General features: G+C 36.3%; 1 long non-coding RNA gene across 2 annotated transcripts; it reads left to right on the top strand.

Moving 5' to 3' along the window:
• The first annotated feature begins 3,144 nt into the window (after window positions 1–3,144).
• Window positions 3,145–17,324, top strand: LOC141728286 (uncharacterized). 2 transcript variants are annotated; one of them, XR_012579205.1, is made up of 6 exons: window positions 3,145–3,225; window positions 3,854–4,022; window positions 10,545–10,732; window positions 14,641–14,895; window positions 16,732–16,822; window positions 16,933–17,324. It is a non-coding gene; the product is annotated as an uncharacterized LOC141728286 (long non-coding RNA). The 2 variants fall into 2 exon arrangements; XR_012579204.1 differs by lacking the exon at window positions 10,545–10,732.
• Window positions 17,325–21,563: the final 4,239 nt, after the last annotated feature.

Below are 21,563 nucleotides of genomic sequence, written 5' to 3' on the forward strand. Positions count from 1 at the left end.
GAGGTGGTCAGAAAGAAAAATAAAAGCTGTCTTCCATCAGAATTGGGGTGGCCAGTAGAGCAGGGCACAGATTTTCCCCCTTTGCTGGTCATTGGTAAGATCACACCTCGAATGCTGGGTTCAGTTTTGGGCTCCTCACCGCAACAAAGATATTGAGGGGTGTGGGCTTGTCTGGGGAAGGGCAATGGAGCTGGAGAAGGGTCTGGAGCACAAGTCTAGTGAGGAGCAGCTGAGGGGTTTTGGGATGCTTAGCCTATAGAAAAGGAGCTTTAGGGAAGACCTTAGTCCTGTATACAAGTACCTGGTTGGAGTTTGTAGCAAGCTGGGGGTTGTTCTCTTCTCCCAAGTAACAAACGACCTTGTGCTAGGATAAGTTTAAACTGGATATTAGCAAAAGTTTCTTCACTGAGAAGTTGTCAAGCACTGGCACAGGCTGCCCAGGGAAGTGCTGGAGTCACCATTCCCAGAGGCATTTAAAAACCTGTAGGTGTAGGGCTGGCTGAGTGGGGAACACTGTGGTGGCTGGTTGAGGGTGGCACCTGCTGACCTTAGAGGTCCTTTCCAACTCAATGATTCTGTGAAAATGAGATTGCTCTTTTCTCAGTATCTGAAAAATATATAAATGGTGCTCTTTTCTCTGTGTCTTTCCTGAACTATTGAAAGCCTCCATGAAATAGCATTCAACATATATTTGGACCCTTAACATTTTTGTTATTATTTGAACATTTCCCAGTGACCCAGTTCTCTCCTTGCATTTAATGTCCATACACCTGAGTATTTTTGTAGTGCCAGGTCATGACTCTTTCAGTTGTTATTCAAAAAGTTGTCTTTTTCTTGTGGACAGTATAATTAGAGACTAAGAATCGCTCCTGTCAACATTTATCTATTGGAAATGTTGACTGCCACAGTGAGATAAAAGACCCATAATTCAATTTGATCAAAGTGCCTTAAACAACTACATACAGTGGTGAGATTCAATGAAATATTGATCAGTTCTTTCAAGTAATTCAGATATAACCCACTTAAAACCTCAAAGACGTACACAGATTTCTTATCTTATTTTTCTTCTTTTTTTGTTCTAAAACTACTGAAACTAGTTTTTTTGTTGATTTTTGTGTAAACAGCAGAATGGATTTATTAATTTTTACAAGTAAAATTATCTTAATATTTTGATAATTAATAAGCAATTTAATTTATTTCAATACTACAAAGAGGCTTGAAATAGTTTTAGGTTAATTGGATAGCCATTAGTTATTTTGAAAACATATTTTCTTTCTTCTGAATGTCATGATTAAGTTAAATTACTGATCTGTCTTCATATGAAAAATACAGGGTTTTTTTATTGCTGAATCCCAAGGAAGGGATGGCATTAATATTGTTAGAATATGTACCTTTTATTCCATGATTACACTGTTTCTGCATGAAATAATGTTTACATTTACTAATTTCTTTAAACTAATTACTTTAAAAAAATTGGATAATTAATTACTTTAAAATTATGGATAATTACTTTAAAATATTTTAATATTGGATAATTACTTTGAAATATTTTTTGGATAATTACTTTAATGAAACATTCCATATAAGCATCATGGTCCTGAAAATGACAAAGATTTTACTCAAGGTTATGTTTCATTGTCGCAAACCATATTATCCTTTTTATTATTTTTATTATTTCCATCTTTCAATATTTTCTGGAGTGTTGCCTGCAATTCCAGGTATAAAAGCCCAATGTGCCACAGGAGTAATGGAAACAATTTCATTGCTGCCTTTGAAAAGCGCATTGTTTGCTTAGCTGTGCACGGTGCAGTTCTGTGTTGCTGCACCTCAGCACTCAGTGTTGACTTTGGCTGTCGACTGGGAGGACGTGACACCATTTGGGGACCCTTCGTGCACTCCAGAGCAACTATTCTGGATTTTAGGAGGCTGTAAAGTCTGTACATCTTTTTCCTCTTATGTTATTTCATGGGATCATGAGAATTGCTCATCACTGATTTTCACTGGGCCACAAATATCTTTCCTCCTCTGCAGCCCTTGGTGTGCACCTGGAACTCGTACCAGGGTTTATTTTATTAATATATAATATTTTATTAATATTTTTATGTTCCATCTGTCACCTTAGCTCCTCAATATCTTATATTCTTGGCATGTTGTAAACTGTTCTCTCTTATTTATGAAGTTAACTAAAGGTGGGATGAAACTGATGAGACAGACCTGCTTTGTTCACTCCTTTTTGATTTATCATACTCATATGGCAAATAATAACAAACCATCCACTTCATGTAAACGACCCTTATTTACTGAATAATACTAAAAAAGATCCAATATTCCAGCCTTTCCATCTCCAAAACTTTGGGATAGTTACACAGTGTTAGTCACTATACAACTCCATGATAGAAATTCATTCTAACTTAAGTGGAGATTTCATAGAGAATTATATTAAAAAGAAAAAACAAACAATCAGAGAGAACTTTTATCCTAGGTAATTATCTAGTTTGCAATTATAAGAACTTGTAAACAACACAAGAAGTTTGCACCAGTGTCTATGTGGTGTTAAATTCCAAGATCAAAGGGAAATTTGTTCCTATAACTTCTGAAAGAGAGAGTGAAATCTGCTTTGTGAGGATATTATATGTCCTCAAGCAGAAATGGAATTTGTACCTGCTGACAGGTAATTATAATATTGGGTTAGAACATTTAATGCATTGAAATGCTTTCCAGAGTTGATAAAAATTCATTGCTCACAATTTAAACATCTAAATATGCAGGATTAAGATGGAACATTAATATTTTATAAATTACCTTGCATCCACTTGCTGCATGACAACTTTTATGTAAAATACTTGGTTACTATTGGTGACAGTTAGAGATAGGACAGATAATTTAGAAGATATATCTTATTCAGTAAAGCAAATACTATTTTGATAATAACCAGTGCACTCTTCTAGGTTTCTGAAATTAAAGGTGTTAAATACACAAATTTCCTTTATTCCTTGGAAAGACTTTCTATCTCACACAAAATTTAAAGTTTTATTCCATTGATTGCAGTGTAACTTCTTTTGACAATTATGTGAATAAGTATTTTAAGTGAATAAGTATTTTAAGACTACTAAGGCTACTACTAAGACTACTATGTCATCTGATCACATATCTTCTGTGGTGCCATGTATTCATGCCAGGAGGGAAATTATCCTTTCACCTACACCCATGTAAACCTGCTCTCTGGTAAGTTAAAAGAAAGCACTGAACAATATCCACCTAAATTTTGGGGCAGAATGATAATTTGGATATAATAATAGATATCATAAGCCAAATCAAAAGCTGGCTGTACTGAAGCTGAAAGGCAACTGGTTGCATTCCCAGAGCAAATAAGAATCTGTGGAATATCGTCTCACATTATCAGTGTCAGGGCTTTTTCACTAGCTTGGAAAATAACAGGAGCAGATTTGTGTGTCTCATTCTACTACTTTGAGTATTGATATGTGTGTTTTTTAGATCTAGGTATCATTGCCATGTAGAAGGGTGAATGGAAAGGTGCAGATGTTTTTGGGACTCTCAGGCTGACTTGACAGGGAGTAATGTATCTTTTTTCATTGGAAACAACCAAAATAGAATTGGCTTCAGTTTAAGATACAATTAAAGAAGTCAACATATGCTTAAGAAGTCAAAACTTCTGTATAAGAAAGGAAGAATGTATAGTATCAGGGCATTCTCTTACTGCTTTGGAGACACAATGGTCTCCAAATAGTAATTATTGTCTAATAATTAATTATTAATAATTATTACTAATATTTGTATTATTATTCACAATTAATTGTTGCAATTATTGAAATTATTGTCTAAATTGATGCAGGTTGCAAATTTTCACTCCTCCAAGAAGAAGAGTTGTTTTGTCTCCATCTGGGAGCAACCCTTGAACCCGCGTGTCCTAAGGACTGTGAAGAGACCTCGTGTTAACTGCAGCTTTGAAATAGATTTGCCTGGCCCATCTTCTCTGCAAAATTCTCCATTTAGGAATAAAGGTAACTTATAAGGTTACTCCCACCCCCTCATCCCCCCAAAAAACAACCCAACCCCAAATCCTTCACAATAAAAGGGAGAGGTTCCACCAGACTTGATACTAAAAAGACTTTTAAAAATAATAATAATAAATAAGGTTTAGAAGGTGTTATAATAATAATAAAAGAAGATTTTTTAAATAAACCAAATTCAAAGTTACATGAAGTTAAGTGGAAATTATTTAAAAAAAAACCAACAAAAACAAACAGCGCATGTAACTCTGCTTGCTGTTATTTGAAAACCATCCTTGATGCACTTTTGGTCTGATTGTAACTAACCCATGACTGTAAATTGTAACAAACTCCCCATAATCTGCAACAAGTTTTTTTACTGTTAGCCTGGCCAACTTGTCTCCTTTTCTCAGGAGGAAAGACCTTTCTCACCCTGTGAGAAACATAAATTGAAACATGCTTTTAAAGAGTAACATTACTTTTTTTTTTTTTTTTTTGGTTAATCAGATCTGTACATCATGATATTGCACCATATTTTTGAGGAAAAAACTTTACCCAATAATTTAGCATTTTCACTCTTAGCTGGCATGCTTGGCTTACACTTGGCATATTTAGTGACCTAGTTTCAACAGAATGTGTCCATGGTTTCATAGTGCACAGAGGTTTCACATTGCTCTACTCCTTTAATGGAGCATGACATAAAAAGAGAGCAAATGAAATGCATGATTTCTGTCTTGGGTACAATTCAGCATCCCAGAAATATATCTGAGTGTTTATGTCTATCCAGTCTTCTATAATACATAAAAACAATGGCTTATGACTGTGTTATAGGAAAAGGTCCATGCAATTGTATTAATGCAGGAGTTAGACTTGAGTGATATGTATTTAAATATGTATCTAGAGCTGAGTGATTGAGATTGCTTTTACTGAGTGTAAGAAAGTTCCTCCTTTGCATTAAAGCTCTTAAAGCATTTAAAGGAAACAGAGCATAGCAAGACCAGAATGCCATAGAAGTTACTTTTAAATTGACCAATTTACCCTGGCAATGGCAAGGTTTGTCATCCCCAGAAGTAATGACTATGAACTATCTTGTTCCTGCAGTATAGGAGATTAGGTCATATTTCCAACCTTTCTTTCTTGCTTAGAAACACAATATTGTTATCTTGTAGCCTTTTGGGGAGTCACAAGTAAAAATTGCATTAATTTAAACAGAACAAGAATAGACCGCCACCGCTTCAACATTAAAAGATATAAAAACACTTAATTCTAATTTTCAAAGCATCTTGTTCTTGTTCCAATATTAATTAAATTTTCATAAAAATAGATAAACACATTGTATAGTAATGATCAAAGAAATTAAAATTTTTATGTTAATATGAGGAAGCACTGTCTTAAAACATAAAGGCAATATATTACAAAACATGCAACATTATCATTTTACCAGCTGATTTGTCAGCAGTTCTTGCATATATATGTATAATTTCTTCTTGCAAGAGTATTTTAGCCTGGTTTCTGTATTTCATTCTATTTATTTATCCTAAAAAGAATGTAAAATACTTTTGCAGTATACGTTATTTGTAGCTTTACATAGGGTAATGTCTATCTGAAGGCAAACTGTATTACCCCAAACACATTATGATAACATTTAACCCCTTGTTATTTATACAAAGACCTGTATGTAATTTGCTAATATAGTCCCATTGGGATAGCAACATCTTTGTGTTCATGTAACTAATAGTTGCATATGTATTATTGACATTCACTGAATTACTGAAATAATTTAATATTATAATCAACAATGCTTGTAGAATTAGGTAATGTATATTCTGTAAGTTGTGAACATCTCACCTAGGGAAAAAACAATCACGTTTCAGTAGCAGAAGTCTAGTCTTTTTTTTTCATGCTACAGAGTGAGGTGTTGATTAAAATGAGAAAGATGGGAAATAGCTGACAGGTACCTGTAAGGATGGAAATGCTCATCCAATGGGCTCTAGCTCGAGTGGGAGACTTTGTTCTTGCTGGGTGCTTTGTGGTGGGTTAACCTTGGCTAGCTGCCTTTAAAGGCAGGGCAAAATAGGAATAAAGACCTTGTGGTTCAAGACAAGGACAGGGATATTGCTCAGGAATTATTGCCATGAACACAACATACTTGACCTGGAGGTTTAATGTAATTTTTAATAGCAAAACAGGATAATGAGAAATGAAGCCAAAACTGCAAGCATTTTCCTTCTCATTTTCCCATCTTCTTCCTGGGTCCATCCTCACTCCTGACCATTCTATCTCCTTCCTCCTGAACAGTGCAGGGGCATGGGGAATGAGAATGGGGTTTAGTCTCTAACACATCCTCTCTGTTGCTCTTCTTTCTCCTCACTCCTTTTCCCCTGATCCAGCATAATTTCTTTTTACAGGCCACAATCTTTCAGATTAAACCTGCTACAGCCAGGCTCTTCCCAGGGCTGCAGAGTGGATATGTGCAGGTATGATCATTCATGCACTCCTGAAGAACAGCTGCCTCTCCATGGTCATTCCCCTGGGCTGCTGCATCACCTTCTCCCTTTTCTTCTCTTATATGGGTGTCCATATAGTTGATTCACCCCAAAACCTCTCCCTGTAAACTGAATAGACCCCCATATGTGGGATGTTATGGAGGGATTACCAAGTTTTACTTTACCTTTGGGCTGTTAACCTCTACTGTTCATCTACCTGGACACCAATGATGCTACAGGAAGCACACCATGGAAACTGAGCTCTGGAAATGAAGGTCAAGGGACTGAGGGACAAGAAATATAATCCTGACATGCTTTTAAATGCTAAAAGAATTGGATATACACCATGGTTCAATACCCAGCTGTGGGGCTGATGCTGCAGGGAGAGCTTCAGCTGAAACAATAATTTCTTGAACCATTGGTAGAATAATTTGGTGGTGTTGTATGAGTCCATTGGTCCATCATGGGATCACACATATATTGATAGGACACGTTTTTCAGCATGCATCAGGTAGACAAATAACCAGGCATAGGAACAGTCTCAGTCAGGAAGCTCTTCAGGGATGAGACAGTGTTCTTCTAAGTAATGAAAAAACAGTTTCCCCCAAGCAGAAAGTGCTGGGCTGTGCGCAGTGCTGAGCTCATAATCGTCAATAGTACAGCAAGAACATGAATGGAATATCCACAAAGGATTTCCACTCTCATACTCAGTTGTAACCCCTGGCATGATAGCTGTATATAATTGTTACTGTAACTGCACATTATGACATGACTGAGCAAAATACCTGACCTTTATGCAATATCTGTGCTGAACTGATTTTGTGAGACAACTGCAGCTATCTTCAATAAATTTCAGAAATCTCTGGGGATGAAAAGATGTGAAGATGTGCACACAGTATGCTGAATTTCTGACTCACGGTATTTGGTATATCTAAAACCTAGGTCTTTAGCTCTGTGACTGCAAATGGAAAATAGTGCTTCCAGTATTTCAGCCACCTGCTTTCCCTGATTTTTTTACCAGCTCAGCAAGCTATCAGTAGTTATAGCTTCCTGTGGCATTTTTGGAACGAGCAGGGAGCTTTCTGTAATAGGAGGTGCAATTATTTTCTCTACATACTCCTTTTGAATCATTTTGTCAGCCATTACCTAAACTCAAAGTCAGTTTGTACTAACGATGTGGTAACATATTGATCCACCCAATTTATCTGTGCTGGTGAAATTCTTAGCAGCCCATTACATATGCTGCTTTAATACTAATGGGTTTGACTTTCACACACAGAAGAAATAAAAGATATATGTTGGTTTCCTGCTCTTGAAGACAAGCTTACTCCACACTTCAGACAACCATTTGACATTAATTGCAGGTGCAGTTTGCCAGCTCTTGGGGTCTGACATTACAGCCTTGCCCCAAATTTGAAGCATGGGATAGCAGGACTCAAGGGCTCTGCAGTCTTCCTGCTTGAATTAGCAATTCATCCCAGCTTTTATGTAGAAGTCCAGTTTGATTTTAGCTAAATTTGAACCATACTCAAGGTTACTGCATATGTTCTCAACATATTTATACAGATAAGGTTAAGAATTGCAGATATTTTCACTCAAAATCTGGTTTTGTCACACTATCCTTCTCAGCATTTCCTGTAGAACACTTCACTTAATAATTAAAATATTAAAGTAGTAAGCTTACATGTCTAATTCTTGGAACTTTAGCTATTTCAGGATCATATTTGCAGAATTATCTTCTGTTTCTGCAAATACTGAGGTCAGTGAGAAGGTTCATGAGCTTCAGTACTTGGCAGTTTGACAATGCTGTTCAACTCAAACTGTACTAAGTACCAAAAAACCAAGTACTGAATGCCACTCTAATAAACCCTGGTAAGACAAAGCATGCTCTGATTTATGAGCCTCTCTGTAGTAAAAAAGTTCTACTTTAAATTTAACACTCTAGAACAACTACCATTCTGAAATCTGTGCAGCCATTTCAGTTACAGCATAGTTACCCTTTCAGAGGAAAAAAGAATTCCTTTGAAATCAGTTTCATATAGTTTTCTTCAAGATTCATGCTTAAAACTCTGACTGAAGCTTCACTAGGGAATTTATATAGAGGAAAAAAAATCAAAGAGTAATTAAAAATCAATTAGATATGTAATGTCTATTAAAGTTTTTTGAAAATGGATACATGAATTGGAAACTGTACACAAGCTACCTGTGAAAAATGAATTTTTTTTTCCACTCTCAGTACATGAAGTAATAAGATGAGATAAAAGAATTCATGGTTTGTTAAAGTTTTTGGTAAAACTGAAGAAAGTTAAACAAAAACTAGGAATTCAGTGCTAATTCTCCATAGGTGCTTCCACTTAATGAAACAAAAATCAAATTTTCTTTGTGCCTGCATGGATGTGGCTCTGTACATTCAGCGAGAAGGCAAAAGCTGAAAAATTAATATATAATGTGTCTGTCATGTTGGAGTAAGAAGTGGGGACAGCACCAAGCCTGACAGAGTTTGAATGCTCTTTGGCACTGGGGGGGATTGGTGGGGTGTCCTGTGCAGAGCCAGGAGTTTGTCTGATAATCCTGATGGGTCTCTTCCCACTTGGGACATTCTGTCATTCTGTGAATAATTCCCAGAGTTGCAGTGCTTTATTTACCCTAGAAATACTGATCCATGTCAAGCAACGTGTTTAGCTCTTTCTGTGTTATATATTTTTTCAGATGTAGTTTTTGTGCTTGCATGGGTTTAGACAGTTTTGTTTTTTCTTTTACTTAGTCTCCCATACTAAGGAGCTGACAAAGAAGCTCCTTGTGCGGCTGTTGAAGGAAAGCAATCCCATATTGCCTGCTCAGATTGATTGCCCATGGTCTGATCTAGGACACATCTGGTGAGACAGGATGCTCTCATGTCACAGAAAAATTTTATTTAAAGGAGAGGTAATCATTAATTTAACAATGATTTCTATTTAAGAAATCTGCATGACAAAACTCAAAGAAGGTGCATCCAGAGATATGACCCTTCTCTGAAATGTCTTCATAACAAATATCTTCAGAACAATTTCAAAAATACTTTTTCAAATAGTAAAAGGTATTCCTTTTAATATGCATTCTCTGATTTATCGTGTTTTTAATTAATATTCTATGATCACTGAATATTAAAAGAATATTGGAATTCATATTAATATTCTCAATGAATACTTCATATAATGAATATATGATTAGAATACTTTCAATGAATAACAATGGAAAAAGTAACCTCGAGAATATTGCTGAATGGCAATTTTTATTTTATAAATATGTGTATTTGCACTTTTAACCTGAGACAGAAAGTTGGTTTCACTGCAATTTCTGAGTGTTGTTCATCAAATTAGAATCATAGTTGAGTGACTTACAGATTACCATTTCTAGACATTTGAAATAATTTACATAATGGTTTTGAACTACGTACAAATATTCTGCAGAACTTATAAACACATAGACTAAACCCAGGAATGATCTGAAGGAAATTTATGCACCTTATGGATAGAAGCATAAGACAAAGAGTTCAAACCAAACAGACAATCAGTAAATTCTGTTCAGGAAACTTGATTTCATTCTTCTTTCTGATTCTTGTCACTTACCTCGGTTGTTTCTCAGTATTGCCTGAATAAAAGATAATTATCATATTTTCATTTTGTCTGAGAACCTTAGGAAATACTGTCACTCATTTTGTGTAATTGCAATGCTTAAAACAATGGCAAGCTGGGATCTTGACATACTTGTACAGTATGCCTCTAGTAAGTACTATTGTCATTAATATCTATTTCAAGTAACATCTGAAAATATTTCAACCAAAAGAATGAAAACTCAGAAATTGAGCAGACTTCTAATTTAAAAAGTTGCTTTAAAATTGAATGAAATTTTCCTGACAGAAGATATGAAAAAAGTAAATTATCTACAGGAAGTAGATAAATTTTAGAGACTCAAATATGTTGAACATGCTCTGTCTTTCAATAGTTCTAGTATAAAATCACAAGGAAGTTGAATGTCTAAATGTTGCTATTTCTCCTTAATATTTCAGGGTGGATTAACTTATCCCAAGTATTGACAGCAGAAAAACCTAGTCTCTTAAACTGTATTTGATATGAAGCTGAACTGAAATCCCAAGTGTTCGCCTTGAATTATAAACCAGGATGCTGTGGAGGTTCATGAAAGATATAGTGAGGAATCACTCCGCTGCTCAAACACAGCATCATGAATGAATGATAAGTATAGTCTGAGATAATCCTTGTAGTTTTTTTCCTCTGCACATTGCAGAGAGAGAGCATTAAACATATTTGAATGTTGAAGCATCAAGGATTCTGAAATCCAATTTCAATATGAAGCATAAGATATGTATGTCCTTTGTATGACTCTCCCGAATATCAGATTTCCCTGGCAGAGAGGAAATTTACCTCATAAAAAGCAGAGTGTGAATAAGAGATACTTTTTAGGAATGGAGAAATACAACGTCGAGTTTTTGTCTGAAACACTAAGCATGGCCCAGGTCACAACATCAGTGAAAGGACATTTAAATGAGAGGTTAAAAGATGGGCATCAGAAGAAAGCAAAAATTGCTTGTGTGTCTGAGGACTGAATTCATGTTAGAAGACCTGTCAGGTATGGCCAGCAGAGTTGAGTTGAAGATCTCAGAGGAAGCTTAGAAGAGTATGTACAATTGGTTGATGATGTTATCTTCAAAGCCATATAGAGTTTAAAATGTGCAAATTAAAGTGAAGGGAAAGTACTAGCTACAAAAAGTCTCTTTTTAAGGAATGCAGTTTATCTGAATGTTTGACTTGAATACTTGCATTTATTCATAATTATGCTAATTAAGCCAGGAATATAAAATAATTGTATATTTGCCACTTAACTTTTTAACAGCTAGCATTCTCAGGCATTTGATGAATCTTCTCAGGAGGACTGATTTTGGCTTTGCTGTCTGGAGCTGTGTAACAAAAGAAACTCTCATGAAATTTCTTTTCCACAATAAAAGTAACTAAAAATGTGATATCTCTGAGGATTTTCTATGAACTTGCTACAATTCATACTCACACATTTATTCTTTTCCTCACCCATTTTCTGACACTTTTTCTGTCATTGATGAAAAAGTTAACCATGTCTAACAAAACTTTGGTCTTCACTAAAAGTTTTGAAATTGTACCAGAATTTGAATTTTGCCCTACACAAATCTGAGCCAGACACTGGGAAGAAACTCCAAAATCTCAGCTAATAAGTCTAAGAAGATTGTGAAAAGTGCAGTGTAGAAATTCAGGTTGCATATCTATTACTAGATAAGACAAAAATGGAGCTTAACTGCTAGGTGTGAAATATCACTACCAATAGGAGAACAGTTTTGTCAAATATTTAATAAATTTTGGTCTAAGAAGCTGCACTAAGTTGCTATGGATCCACAAATAATTAGTGTCTTTTTTCTTCAGTTTCAGAAATCTTTGCAATATCTGTTGTGCTGTGAAAGAGTTTTACAAATATTAATAGTTTTGTCCACTTTGATTTTATTTTAAAATTAACTTTCCATTATTAAAGGCTCAAAATGGTCATCAAAGGTCAAATGTCAAACATTCATCTCCCAGCCTCTGACTATATCATGCAAAGTCAGCAATGAAAACACTATTTTCATAATGAGAAATGTGTAATGTTGTCCCAGTAAAGACCTGCTTACTTGCTGAAGTCTGAAGATTTATAGCAAATAAAAATGTTCCAATCAACAGTCTAGAGAATGTTACAAAAAGGGTCAAACAGAGAGCCAGCCAAAAATATTTATACAAAGGTTTGAGCATAGAAGGATATTCAGCTTTAAATATTTTATTCTGAATTTCTTCTGTTTTAATAACACAGAGAAAAATTAGGTCACATAGTACTTGAGAAGGAGCTTATTGCTGTGAAGTACAATGCAATATATCGTTCTCGATAAAGTCTCTTCCACATACAAAGGAACATCAGCAAAATTTGGCTGCAAATGTTCTTTATTGATGCTTTTTGTTCAGTTCAGGAAAAGCATTTCATGACTCTTGGTGACACATAAACAAAAAAATGAAGGACTTCCCTTTCATCTGTCTTATTCAGTGTTAGTGAAGGTTTAGGGCAAACATAAGAGCTGAACATGTTACCAATATATTTACACAGTGTTTATATGTCTCGTTTTCTATCTTCAATCAGCACTGATATTTTTTTAAATAGAAGATGAGAGAAGGGGAAAATGAGATGTTTCCTCTCAGTCTAGCATGTGTAGAAAGGAATTCTCACACTGGTGAAGATTTCTGATTCTTCAGAGGAGGAATTGCAGATATGAGCACAAGCCAAAGTACTCTAGTGGATTTTACATGCTGCAAGTTCAACTTACTCTTTCTTCACCACAGTCACCAAGGCAAGATCCTGTACTTTGACATCAGTCTGCCATCTTTAAAAGGCATTTAAACATTTGTTCCAGATTTCCAATAAAACTTCATCTTGTCCTACTTGGTAAATCTGGGGCAGATCCACAAAACAAACTTAGTGGTAACAGAACTGAACCTTATTTTGACATAGAAGGACACAATATGAAAAAAGCTATTTATTTTACAAGCCCTACTCACCAAGAATTGGGACTTGTAGTGGTTTTGGTTCATCAATTTGAGATTTCCCAGCCAATGCACTAATTAATGTTGTAGGTTTAGTATTGGCCAAATGCCCATGTACCCTCTAGAATTATTTACTCATTTCCTGCTTTGAGATGGGATTAGGAGGAAGGCAAAGCAGGCTTGAAACTTTAAAAGGGTTTTAAGAAAACTTTATTAACAGAAACTTAAAAAATATTGGGAGTCAGAATAAAACCTTCAGAGCACTTCTCCCCTACAACCTTTTCTTTGCCACTAACAATATATAGAAAAAATTCAGTTTATCACCTCTAGAATAAGTTTTTGCTTAGGGAGAGGAGTTTCTCTTGTCATGCTATGGAGACTTACTCTACAAGAAAATAGTTCTCTTGTGGCTTTTAATTTCCACAAATAGCTGCCACCCAGAAATCTGCAATTGTGAAGTCCCTCCCATCTTTCACAGCATCCTACAACTGTGTTTATGGGCCATGCCAGCTTATGGGTACTATTTTAAGGATGAGCCATTCAAGAAGAAAGGTTCTCTTTATCTATCTATGAGATAATCTCTGGGCACAGAAGTCGTCCTCTTCTTTCTCCATGGAGGACAAGGGACTTCATCTCTCTTCTCTCTCTCTCTTTCTCTCTGTTCAAACTTGTCATGAGATCACAGCTACTTCAACATCTGCTTGCTTTAGCATAGGTGTCTTTGCTCGTATCTACAAATTGAACGCTACATCTCCCCATTCTTTTCAATGAGTTACAGGGCAAAAGAGTCTTATGTGTCAATTATATCTTCTCCATAGCCTTACAAGAGGATTTCAGCTCAAGACTGAGGCATCTCCTCAACCATCCTATCTGGTACTCTTCTTCTTACTGCCCTTCATGTCTCATGTTGTTCTCTATGTGTCTTCACTCTGTCCTTTTCTCTCACCCAAGAGAGGAACGAAGATCTGTAAGTCTTATCTGTGCACTGAAAGAGTTCATATCTCACCTGGGGCCTGCAGATGGTTATGTGATCCCTGCCACGCGTGACAGCCGAAGCAGTCATCACTGTGATGGATTTTCAGGCTGCACTGGGGGTTGTGTCGGGATCTCAGGGGGCCCGGCCAGAGCAGCAGTGGCCACTCTACTGCATGGCTGTCTGCAATCCCTGCCACGTTCAATTCCAACTGATGGCTTCCCTTCCCCCTGCCCAGCAGCCACTGGGGCTGGGGCCAGGGCCTGGCTGGCCTGTAGCCATTCCTGGGGCCTGGAGGAGCTTGGCTCGGCCTGGGCAGGCAGCAGGGTAGGGCTTAATGTGGGCAAGATGTTATCAACCATGGCCAAAACCATACCCTGGATGGGGCCCTGCAGCCTCCCCTCCCCTGCCCAGCCACCGGGCTCAGAGGATGGGAATACTTCTGTCCCCAGACCCTGGAAGTAAGAGAGCTTTTCCCAGGGTTTGTTCATTTTTAACATGTCTGTTCACAGAGGTGTGCTCAGCTTTCTAGTGGTTTAACAAAGTGTTAATATTCAAAACTAATCACTGATTGGTTTTAACAGGCACAGAAGAAACTGCTTGCAGCTTCACTTCGAAAATCACTTCCGTGATTGGCTTCTCCCCTCCTCAGCAAATATCAGTTAATGCAAAACCAGCACAGGATTTAACATAAGGGTTTAATATTCCAATGGACCTCTAAAAACTTCCATTAAATACAGTATCTGCCACCCTTCATCGTATTTCCCACGTTTTCTGTTTCTTAGTTGGACATTTGTAAATTTAGATAAGGAAGCAATGAAGTTTTTAACACTTGCCAGGTAAGTTATGGTAGAATTAATAATAATTTATTAATTTTCTAAATGCTGAAATGTTTCAATGCTGAACTGCTTAATTCATATCTCCTTATTGTTAATAGTAATTGCTAATCTTTATTTATAACAAAAGAACTTTTAATATGCTTTCTAGAGGAAAAGTAAAATGCCCAAGAAAATCTCCTGAATTTTTTTCTTTTTTTGAATGGAGTGTTTTTGACTCCATTTCCTTTATTTAGACATTCCTCTTGTATCTTCAGTTTTTCTAATGAGCATTTGTGCACACTATGAATGATGAATGACATTTCTAAAGATAAGCACAGATGTTGATACTCAAGTCACAAAGGCATAAACTAGTAAAAATCCTGCCTTAGGATTGAAAAACGGAAATCTTTCAATGAAAAAATGCAAACCAAAAAAAAAGCCTCAATTCACTCAATCAAAACCACTTCTCAATTTAAAAATGTTTTCAATACCTTTAATCTTCTGCAAAAAAAAAAAAATCATCTAGAAATTGTGCAGATAAAATTATACATAGAATTATAGAATTATTTGGGTTGGAAAGGGACCTCTCTGAGTTAGGCATGGACACCTTCCACTCGACCAGGCTGCTCAGAGCATATCCAGCATGACCTTGAATGCTTCCACATATGGTAAATCCACAGCTTCTCTGGGCAATCTGTTCCTGTGCCTCACCACCCTCACAAGAAAGAATTTCTTCCTAAAATCCAATTTAAATCTTTCCGTTTTAAACCATCCCACCTTCTCCTATCACTACACGCCTGTGTGAAAAAGCATTCTACTCTTCGTGACCTTTTCAAAAGCATTCTCCCTGTGGCTGACTGAGGAATAACTGAAAATATAAATTATGCAAATTAGTCTATAATGTTTTAAAGAAAGAAAAAAAAGAGAAAAAGATACACTGTACTGGTAAAAAGGTAGTCTGTCTTTTTCTTAAGACTTCAAGAATTTCAAAAAGTCTCCATATTTGCCTGACTGGGAACAGGCAGATTGCTCATGGCTGTGGGAAGAATTATGGGTAAGAAAGTTTCTAAGACTAACAGAATTAAGACATCCTGCTGTAGGAAGCAGCTGTTAGCAGATAATAACGTTATTAAGAGCTTGTAGTATTCTTGAGAAAGACGGAGAAAAGGCATACAAAATGAGTAGGAATTATCTGAACAGAAATCCCATGACATGTGCTCCAATTTTCTAGGACTGGAAGGCTTCAATCAAAGATGATATATTAGAGTGTACCATTTTTTTTCACCCTCACAGAGTTTTGACCTTTCTTTTTTGTTTGTTTTAAAGCTAACTTACTAGTGATTGCATCCTTAGCAATGATGGTTGAAGTGTCCTCTTTGTTTGATTTTCAAGTAAATTATTAGTTCCTGTACAATGAGCATAGATTGGAAATAACAATCATAATCTGAGGCCATCTAATATTTTCAGAGGGAGTTAGGACCTGTGAAGAGAAAATGTGAGCAATCATCAAAATAAGAAAGGATTTTGTTAGTCACCTTTTACAGACTTAGAAAAACCCCTAGATCTCTGAGGTTGCAGAGTGAAAACAACGATTGAGACGTTTTCCAGGGTTTCAGAATGTAATGAATCCATAGGGATCTCATCTTCACCTAAGGAAGGGAACTTTGTATCAACCATTAAGCAGCTGATTTACTCCTTAGTATTTGTTCTCCCAGCCACTGGCTAGTTGTGGGAGGTTCATAAACCCAATCTTGCAACAGATGTAATTTAATTGGATTTTTTTATTTAAGATTTTTTTTTTTTTACTTGTATAACTGTCATCCAATTGAACACTGCTCTTATTTTTTTTTTCCACAGGCAGAAAACTATATTTTATATATGTCTCACGTTGCATTGCAAGATGTATGTGTCTGGGGATGTGTATTCTATTGTCATCTGTTAGAACCAGGTGGGGCAGTTATCTTCTGTTAACGGGCCACCTGTTAAAATCAGGTGGGAGAATTCTCTTTATCTCTTCACTGACCTATCCTCCCTCTGGGGAGGAATCTTCTGTTACAGGGTCATTGAGTGTCACTGCATGACTGATAAAATTGCATCATCCCACTGTGAAATGCTCTGCCCAGGGGGAGGAGCCAAGCATTCCTAACTGGGTATAATCTGAGATTTGGAACACCACAGTCATCCTTTTCCCACTGGATTCCCAGAGGGGACCAGGCCCACCTACATCACCACTGGACCTTCAGAGGAAAACTACAGCCTTCTACAGGATCATTGTTTTCAACAGAACCACATCTGTCACTCCAGGAGGGCCGCAGTCACATTTAGTTGGACTGCTACCAACAGCCTGACTGACAGGGTGTCAGGTCATATTCTGAGTCTGTCAGTGTTGCTTTGGATTAATGCATTTTTATTTTTATTTTCCTCATAAAGAACTGTTTTTCCTACTCCCATATCTTTGTCTGTGCACCCCTCAATTTCTAAATTATAATAATATGGAGGGAGGGGGTTTACACTTTTCATTTCAAGAGAGGTTCCTGCCTTCCTTAGCAGACACCTGTCTTTTCAAACCAAGACAATATAATTTCTAAGCATGCTGAAAATCCCAAATCTTTTTTAGGAGAAGAGAATTTGGCAGATTACTACTGGATTCTTTCTTTTCTGTAAAAATTTACAGACTGCAAAGTTTCGTTTGCAAAAGAAGCAGTTGTGGCTTAATATTTGCACAAATATTCACTTGAGTATTTACCTTGATAACGCTTGTGAATTTTGGCCTAATACATGATCAAGTTAAAATAAGAGTTTGCAGCTAAACTCCTACCTGTTTTCTGCATTTGATGATTTTGGTAACTGCTCTGAAATCCTTAATGTTTCTAACCCAATTTGACTTCATGTCAAGACAGATATATTATAGATAAATCAACATTCTGATGAAACTAGATTATCACAGTTTGATTCCACTTAAAAGTCACACTATTTTTCCAGTTAGAAATATATTCTTAAAAGATGACATGACCTTTTTTTACTTGTTAAAAGAATGCTTTCTTAATATTGTTTCATAGGATCCTTTTTGACTTAGTTTGCAGTTTGTCAAAGAAAACTTCAGGAAGCTGCGTTGTTCTGAGTTAACCTAAGAGTCCTAACCACAAGTTTAGAAGAGTAGCGCTATCTATATTTTATTTAATTTTTTTAAAATTTATCACCTCTTTGTCTCCCTTTAGGCAGCTTACTGTGACTGTGCCTTTAGCAAAAGGAATCAAAGGTATTTTTGGTTTGGGACAAAGGTCCTGTTGAGGATTTATGAAATAGAGGGTGGATTCACAACAATAGTGAATTAGAAAGATCTGAGACAATAAGGATCAATCACCACCTGGGATTTTTTCCATGGAATTCTTAAAGATAAGCTATAGTTTTTTCCTTCTTAGGATTTATATTATTAATTTAATGATATAAATGCTATTAAGTAGAAGAATTAGAAATTAATCCTTGCCAGTACATTTAGCACTCACTTTTAATGGGTGTTATGACTTAAGAGAATTGGGCTTCCTTTTTAATCTAAGTCCTACAAACCAGTATAAAAAAGGAAACATATATTATTACAGACCAACAGCGTATTTATGAAACTAGAGAAAAAAACCCAGATCTGAGGGGAGAGGGGGAAAATAATATCATCTTAAATGCTGACCTCCATGCAGCTATGGCTGTAATTATCAATAATTGTGTCAGATACATAGAGATACCTCTAGGACCTCTGCCCTGGCTGAAAACATACTTTTTGTTGCTGTGGAAGTGCAAATGGACAAATGGTGCTACTCAAAATTCCTGAATTTATAAGTGACCTGAAATTACAAAAAAGGATTTATGCAGAACTACATACAAATGACTATAAATGAGCCTACTGAAAAACTGGGCACATTACCTTGATTTTTAAAACATTTTTAACTGAAAATGGATTAGTGTGGCCTCATAATTTCTGATCTGGCTGAACTGCATCAAGGGCATCAGCATCTTCACCCATGTAAGTAAAAATGTTACAAAATACCCCTGGGCCTCACAGTCGAGTTTAGGCATAGCGTATCTTGCAATAGCTAGGTCCCATGTCAGTACCTCCCAGAAGAGTCAGTGTCCCTAAAATTCAGTCTGATAGCTCAGCATTTGCACTGTCCTTACTCTATTGTAGTCCTTTTATTTTTTCTTTTTTAGGAAATTAAATTAGCAAATGAAAAGTACTGCCTTCATGACAACATTTGAATTCCCAAAATGACTTTTACGTTTTTTATCTCAAACACTTTGGCTAGCCACTACTTATTTTTATTCTGCTCCATTTTGCATTCTATTTAAACATAAATACTTTGCTGGAATTAGTTATGCGACAGAAAGGATCTGCTGCTGAAAGTACATTCAAGGATACAACCCATGTAACTCTTAATTTCCATTCAGATAGCATTAACACAGGCATTTTAGATTAGGAAGCAAAAAAGAGAGGATAAATAAAGTTCCTAAATCTTACCATTTCCTAAACCACAAGATTTTTCCTGTGTTGGGTCTTTTTCCAAATTCAGTATCAAAAACAACATATGTAATCAAGAGAGACAGAGGGAAATGCTGAAGTGCTACAGAAAGGATATCTTCAGTAGAAATTTTCAGGCTCAAGAGAATGATACAGGCTTACAGAAATAAGATATATAATCTAAGAATAGCTGAAATGATCCTGCTTAAGGGGCTCAAACTGTACAAGAATTAAGTGTGACTGCTGCGACTTCAGAAGTTCTGGAGGAAGGGCAGCAGCTGTTTATAGCACAGGAACAGGGGCTGGATGTGATACAGGATCACTTTGTTCCACAGACACTGCCAGAGGTATGGAGATGCTGGCAGGTCTTACAGGCTGAGGAAGGGACTGAGAGTCACTTTCCCCCCAAGGACTCAGCTTTGTGTGTCCCCAGGCTACATTTGGACCCTGGCTCTGTGTTACTGGGAACCTGGTTTCAATGCTTGAGGAAGCATGTGAGTTAAAATGATATAAAATAAGGTAGAAGTGAAAACTCAAAAGTGTCACTGCTGAAGCACTGGGAGCAGTTCAGACTTTAAAAAGGGAAAATACTGACATGAGAAGTTATAAAACCCTTGGGGTGGCATCTGAAAAAAACCCAAAGAATCAGAAGAATGATTCAACAACATCAGGGATCTGCAAGTAGCAACAGAAGCTGATTGATGTCTGCAGCAAACTCTGACACCTTCCATCAGGGCCAGTGAGTCTCTTAATGCTTGGCTTAGGAGCTTCATCATCCAAAATATCTGCTATTGCATGTATACACAAGCATTCTGCACTCTGATACTGTACATATGTTTTAAAATTATCTGTCCTAAGTGACAAGGGAAAGAGCAGGAAGAAAGCTTACTGCACACAAGAACAGAGAGGGACCCGAGGTAGTGCTGGGTGCAGGCAGGAATAAGTTTTATCTACCCCAATAATGCAACAACACAGCTTTGAAAGGGAAATTCTCATTTGGCCTAAGCTGTGCTTTCATGTTCCAGTTTATTTTCTCTAATGTAAAATCATGATGTAAAAGACATTCATTACTGGAAATTCATAAGCACGAAAATCTCAGGACTGCTAATAGTTTTCTCTCCCTTCTAACGAGACTTTATAAAAATAAATTTAATGAGAGTGTCAAGAAGAAAGAGGGAGAATAATTAAGAAAGGGAAAATAAGAACAGGATGAAAGGGAAGAGAGATAAGGAGCAGTAGCAGAAAATGGGAAATAGAAATATAAATAGGCAATAGGAGAAAAGGATATATTACAAGAAAAAAATAATACTGTTGAAAATTAATGCTTTTTACATTTTTGACTGTTGGCTGCTATATTGCTATTCTTTCTGTAAGCCACTAAAATCACATTGTCTGAATATTTTGCAGTATAAGAAATTATTAATGTGTGAAAAACCTCATGACAGCTATGTGCAAATGACAGACCTTATAAATTCTGACAAATTACTCTTGATATTAATCATACAAATACGTGAGTACTGCAAAAAAATTCATCTCCAGGAATTTCACGAAAATGTGTTTCAGACAGATGTGAAAGCACATCCTGCTGTGCTTATGGAACCCTTTTCTGAAACTACCTTCAGAGAAGCCTTGTTCTTTATTATTTATCATTCTATTGTCTCTGATCTATAATTCAAAAAGGATAACACTTTGATTAATATATATATAATATGTTTCCAAATCAGTGTTGAAAATTTCAGCTACCAGATGTCCATTATTGTTATCAGCCACAAAAATATGAAGGTGGAGAATACCAGTCAGGTCATTCTGTCCACATTCCTGCCAACAATGGACATACTCTGCCTGTTTTTACTGCGGTTGTTATGATAAAATAACGAGGATTGCAAGACTTGCTGTACTTTCTCACTATTCAGCTGTAACTGTTGAAATGAAAAGTCTTACTCTCTCTCTGTAAACTAGTCTTGTCCTGCCTGAAACATGAATTATATCACAATTTGCTCCAGGGTCAGTCTGCAATCAGGTACTCCTTTCAGTCTTCTGGGTGATTATATCCATCCATTAAATTACAAAAATTCCCTAATAATGAAGATAAGTATTCGTAAGTATACTACTGATGAGTTGAGCTCTAACATTCTAATAGGTATCATTATATTAGATTATGATATATTGTCTCATGTTTCTC

This window comes from Zonotrichia albicollis, chromosome 2 (genome assembly GCF_047830755.1).
Source record: "Zonotrichia albicollis isolate bZonAlb1 chromosome 2, bZonAlb1.hap1, whole genome shotgun sequence".
Taxonomy (NCBI): domain Eukaryota; kingdom Metazoa; phylum Chordata; class Aves; order Passeriformes; family Passerellidae; genus Zonotrichia; species Zonotrichia albicollis.